Source organism: Mesocricetus auratus, unplaced genomic scaffold (assembly GCF_017639785.1).
Source record: "Mesocricetus auratus isolate SY011 unplaced genomic scaffold, BCM_Maur_2.0 Super-Scaffold_100027, whole genome shotgun sequence".
Lineage (NCBI taxonomy): Eukaryota > Metazoa > Chordata > Mammalia > Rodentia > Cricetidae > Mesocricetus > Mesocricetus auratus.
The window spans coordinates 19,168,547-19,174,845 of NW_024429208.1; the positions used below are offsets into that span (position 1 = coordinate 19,168,547).

General features: G+C 36.1%; 1 pseudogene; it reads left to right on the forward strand.

Annotated features, from left to right (window-relative positions):
- The first annotated feature begins 2,207 nt into the window (after positions 1-2,207).
- On the forward strand, positions 2,208-2,855 carry LOC110341014 (annotated as a pseudogene).
- The last annotated feature ends 3,444 nt before the right edge of the window (positions 2,856-6,299 follow it).

Consider the following 6,299-nt stretch of genomic DNA (forward strand, 5'->3'; position numbering starts at 1 on the left):
TCTGTACCCTACTTTTTAGTTGAATTATTTTATGTTTTGGTCACTAGCTTCTTTAGTTCTTTGTATATTTTGGCTAAGGATGTTGAGTACTTTTGCAAGCATCTCTTAGTCATTTTAGACTTCTCTACTGAGAATTCTCTATTCAGTTCTGTAGCCCACTTTTTAATTGGATCCTTTGGTGTTTTGGAGACTTGCTTCTTGAGTTCTTTGTAAATTTTGGAGATCAGCCCTCTGTCAGATGTGGGGTTGGTGAATATCTTTTTTCATTCTATGGGCTGCTGTTTAGCCTTGTTGACTGTGTCTTTTGCCTTACAGACTGTGTCTTTTGTCCCATTTATTGATTGTCAATCTCGGTGTCTGTGCTACTGGTGTTATGTTCAGGAAGAGGTTTCCTGTGCCAGTTCATTCAGGGGTACCTCCCACTTTCTCTTCTAAGAGGTTCAGTGTAGTTTATTCATGTTGAGGTCTTTGATCCATTTGGACTTAAGTTTTGTGCATGGTGATGAATATGGATTTATTTGTAATCTTCCACATTGTCACATCCAGTTATGCCAGCACCATTTGTTGAAGATGCTTTCTTTTTCCACTGTAGAGTTTTAGCTTCTTTGTCAAAGATCAGGTGTGTGTTAATTTCAGGGTCTTCAATTCAATTCCATTGGTCTACCTGTCTATTTTTGTGTCAATTCAAACCTGTTTTCATTACTATAGCTCTATAGTAGATCTTGAAGTCAGAGATGATGATGCCTCCTGAAGTTCCTTTATTGCACAAGGTTGTTTTGGCTATCCTGGGTCTTTTGTTTTTCCATATAAAGTTGAGAATATTTCTTTCAAGGTCTGTGAAGAATTGTGCTGGGATTTTGATAGGGATTGCATTGAATATGTAGATAGCTTTTGGTAAGTTTGCCATTTTTGCTATGTTGATGCTACCTATCTGAGAGCATGGGAGATCTTTCCATTTTCTGGTACCTTCTTTAATTTCTTTCTTTAATGACTCAAAGTTCTTGTCATACAGGTATTTCACCTGTTTGGTTACAGTTACCCCAAGATATTTTATGTTGTTTGTGGCTATTGTAAATGGTGATGTTTCTTTGATTTCTTTCTAAACCCCTTTATTGTCTATATATAGTAGGGCTACTGATTTTTTTTTTTTGCGTTAATCTTGTATCATGCCATTTTGCTGAAGGTGTTTATCAGCTGTAGGAGTTCCCTGGTAGAATTCTTCAGGTCACTTATGTAGACTATCATATCATTAGCAAATAGTGAAAATTTGTCTTGTTCCTTTCCAATTTGTATCCCCTTGATCTCCTTTTGTTGTCTTGTTGCTCTAGTATTACTTCAAGTACTATATTGAAGAGGTATGGAGAGAGTAGACAACCTTGTTTTGTTCCTGATTTTAGAGGTTCTCTCCATTTAGTTTGATGTTGGTTATTGGTTTGCTGTATATTGCTTTTACTATGTTTAGGTATGTTCCTGTATCCCTGTATTTTTTAAAAAGATACCAGACATGTAAATATTCAAATTGTACTTTTCTGTAAATTAAGTGACTATCTGTGGTACTGTACATCAGAAAGATGTTTTCCCATGGTGTGTGTGTGTGTGTGTGTGTGTTGTGTGTATACACGTGTGTGTGATTTCAGTGGGTAGAATAGCTGCAGTCTATGCAGGGAGTCTGAACAGAAAGTTCAGAATGAGTGAGCGTTCTGAATATCTAATGCGGTTCTCTTTCAAACTAGCTTCTGGCTAGAAATATATTTTACCTTGTGAAAATTCATCAAGCGATTCATGAAGTATTTCTGATCAGTACATATAGTTCTGTTCCATGGGGAGAGGATGGTCTTAAGAAAATGGATGGTTCATACCCTTTAATCAAGTAGCAGCAGGCATTCAGGTTTCTCATATGCTAATTCAAATTTATTTCATTATGGTAGAAAAATGAAAGAAGATTAAATTACCTTTAAAGCTAAATCATAAAACCAACCCTGTCAAAAGTTTTCAAGTCATATTCAATTATAAGAGAATATAGAAAAATCTAAAGCATGATATTTTAAATAATCTTTGGAAGACCTAATGTGATAATATTAAAATTATAAACAAAGATCTGCATTCTAATTAGACTAATAACTAATGTTAAGTTGGAGGTTCTGACATTCATTAAGTTAAAATATAAACTATTAGAGGCTTCAGGTTGTGAATGAGGCTCTGGCAACATGTCTGGTTTGTTTGACCCACTATTCTGGCCTTGCCCCATCCATCCTCATTGTTCTTTCTGCTCCTACTTGGCTCAGTCCCAGCTCAGTTCTCACCTTCTCCTTCCATGCATCCAGGAACTTGTGCAAGGTCTTCACAAAGAGCTTTACAAGCACTTGTCAGTGAGGGGCATGTACAAAATCACTGGCCAGTTTGGGGGCATTGTTGTTCTGTACACCCAATTCAAGATCTCAGATTCTGCTAATCATATTTTGTGCACCATGCATGATGAAACTAATAAGTTTGCCTTTACCATAGAAGATTATGACATGTTTGAAGTGTGTTTTGAGAGCAAGTGAACAAGTCAGATAGCTGACCAACATGTGATTCTAGACATGAAGCATGGAGTGGAGATGAATAATTAGGAAGAGATTTCAAAGTTGAGAAGTGCAAATCATTGGAGGTGGAGTTATAATGCCTAAAGGACTTTTGAAAATAATCATTTATGGTTTTGTGCAATGAAGAAATGGAAGAGGAAATGTGTGTCACCAGTGGATACCCAGGTCCTGTACTTTAGTATCTTTTCGTTGTTCTGTCTCATGGGACTAGTCACCTGGCAGCTTTTCTACCTGTGTTGCTTCTTCAGGGCCAAGAATTTGATAGACTAATGATGCTCGGTCTTCTGTCAGCAGAACATTGCTGCAACATTTCTGGCTTAACCCAAGGAAATTCTACTAATGGTTCCATCAGAACACAGTAAAGTTTTCTTACATAAATGAGTTCTTTTCGTGTGAGAGAATACCAGACAACATCTACACCCAACTGTAGAAGACAACTTAGATACCTGTGCTGCTGACCACACCCTCTTTTGACATGGCTAGAGGCACATACTGACATGGGAATTAAAGGCTGTGCAGGCGAGAGGCTTGCTCTCTTTCAGGTTCTGATGCAGTCTCAGAAAGCTGCTGAATCACCTGGGTTGCTCGTGTATCTTGTAAGTACCTTCCATAATAAATAGCTACCTATACCCTCATCCAGTGTGCAATTTATTTTACAGTGACACCCAACAAGTCTATGAGGGTTTCCTTTGAAGGTATTAGGATTTGGACTAATTCTTCATGTTGTGGTGACCCCAACCATAAAATTATCTTGTTGTGATTTCATGACTGTAATTTTGCTACTGTTAAGAATCATAATGTAAATATGTGATATGCATTATATCCCATTGGCAACCCCTGTGGTGGTCATGACCAACAGGTTGAGTACTGCTGTCTAGATGAAATGTTTGCAAGACTTCTGTTGATATCCTTCATAATTTTATATCTCTTAAAATGGTCATTGATAAGACACATAAAAAGTGAGCTTTGAACTGTAGATAATCTATTAAAAATCTCATTTGAGACCATTAAACTGTTTTATATTTGAATATAAAATACTGAAGGGTTTTTCATATTCTTTAATATCGTTGTGAAGAGAATGTTACAAATAGGACAATTTAAAGCCACAGGAACTTTGTGAAATTTAGCAGAATTCACTCCTAATGTAAAATTTACTAAAAAATATATTTTAAAATAAGATATGATAGGGTGGTGAGATGGCCGGTTGGGTGTAGTTGCTTGTCACTTGGAGTTATAGCCCCAGAATATACATAAAACTAGAAGGAGAGAATTGACTTCCAAAGGGTTGTCCTCTGACTTCAATATGTGTTCTGTGGCATATGTGGATATGTCATCCCCACTCATGCACACACAGAGACACACAATAAAATTTCAAAGAAAACATCAGAAATAGTGTTATGTTTAATTTTATATATTAGTTTCCTTAATTTTTATTTAGTGTGTATAACTGTTTTTTCTGCATGCATGTCTGTTCACAGTATGCATTCTTGGATAACTTCAGGGTCCAGAAAAAGGTATCAGAACCTCTATGACCAAAGTTACAGGTTGTTGCATATACCACCATCAAAGCGCTGGGAATGGAACCCAGGTCAACAAAAAGAACAGCAAGTGCTCTTAACTGCTAAGTCATCTCTCCTGCCACAAATATATGATTGTCTAAGCATATTAGGCCCAATACATTCTATGCATCCAAAAAGGGTAAGCTAGGTAAATCAAGGATACTACTTCATTGGAATAAATATGAGAAAATTAGATGACTGCCCAAAATTTTAAAATAAAGAGAACATTTTATGATTGCTAGGCTTCAAAAAGTACAAATTCTATTTTAAGATTGAGAGTAAACTTTGCAGAATTATTTATCGCGCACTATAGACTCCATAGAAACATCTAAAGAAATATTCCAGAATTAGACCCTCATGTTAGTTAATCTCCATGTCAACTTGACTTGATCTGGAATCACTTAGGAGGTACAAAGCAGCAGCTAGGAAGAATGAGGGGTACATATCATATTTTCAGTGACTTGTGTTCTAGAGTGAATAAAAATGAGAAAGTAAGCTGAACCCCAGAACACATTTCTCTGCTTCCTTAATATGGATGCAATGTGACCGGTTGCTTCATACTCCAACTACCATGACCTTCCTTTCATGATACACCGTATCCCCAAACTCTTAGTCACAATAAACCCTTATGTTTGCCATATATTCTGCCACACAAATGAGAAGAGCTGTGAATATAACCAAGCAGTGGTGATATTTGATCATATCTCAGTGTTCCATAAAGGGAAGGGGGAGGAGTTTAGTTTGAGGGTAGTTGATACTTTCTATGAAGACAAATGGCCTAGAAACAGTAGAGATTGTCTAGCAGTAAGAACACTGGCTGCTCTTCAATAAGACTTCCTTTCAATTTCCAGACTCATGTGGTAGCTAAAAATTGTTTATAACTCCGTTCTTGAGGGGTCTACTCTTTTCTTCTGGACTCCATGGGCACCAGGCAAGCATATGGTATACAAGCAAAAATGAAGACAAAAACCCAGAAGCATAAAAAGTTTAAAGAGCAAATAGGATTGAAATGAACAGTAATCATTTTTCATTGAGGTCATTTATTTGTCCCTTTCTTCTTTGAAAGTCTTCCAGGCTTCTATAATCACAATGCATCTTCTTTAGATCAAAGAAAGAAAGTTTGAGGCAAGAGTGTAGCTATGTTTTCAGAGTGTTACTTCACACACTGTGAGCCCTGACCTGCATTCCTTCTCCATCACCAATCACAGTCTATGATTCTAGCATTTGGGAGGAGGAGGCCTGAGGGTCAGGAATTCATGGTCACCCTTTGCAGAGCAATCATGTTAAAAATCTTGTTTCAGTAAATCAAACAGTAGTAGACTATTGCCTCCTTTTATCATTTTGTTATTTTCAAATATGTTTATCATTTTAATATTGTATATCACAGGTTATATCATATAGAAGAATTCAACATACAGAATGTTTAAGCAACACATCTGCTCAGGACAAGGGATGGGAATCACACACTATCTTTACCCTCTGATTTTAAGCAGTAGTTAACCATCAAATATATGTCACTAAAATCATTCTGGTTGTTGCTGAAATATATTTTCAAACACAAAAATTTCTCTTTCACATGAATCTCAAACTATGGTTTAATTGATCACAAAATTTGTTAAGAAATACTTTCTGAAAAGTGTGTTGCTTCCTGTTATTACATAAACTTCCAAAGCCATTACTATGATAGCTAACATTAGGTGGCACTGTTTTCCTTTTGGTATAATTCAGCAAAACTCAAGAGTAAAAGAACTGTATTTGTGTTTTCTTAGTCCATACTAAGACCTACAGAGCTTGTAGGAAGGTGTTATAATTAAAGAGTGACAGATGCCTTAGAAATGTACTGGCCAGTAAAAAATACATGCTAGGTGTTCCCTTCATGGGCACTTAATAGAAGAGATTCTTTCAAGTTTGAGTAAAATGTGCAATGACTGAAAATTAAGTTCTGCTTTTACACATGCATTGTGGTAATATACTGTTTAGAAGGATTTATTTTGTAATTAGCCTCTCTGATAAGGAATGAGAGGTGCACTAATATATGAGTATAAATATAAGTATCTATGATACAGATTAATACTATGTGCATTTTGCAGAATAATAGTTATAGGTTGTTCACTATGGATTATGACATATATAGTCAAGGATACTTAGCTGTATT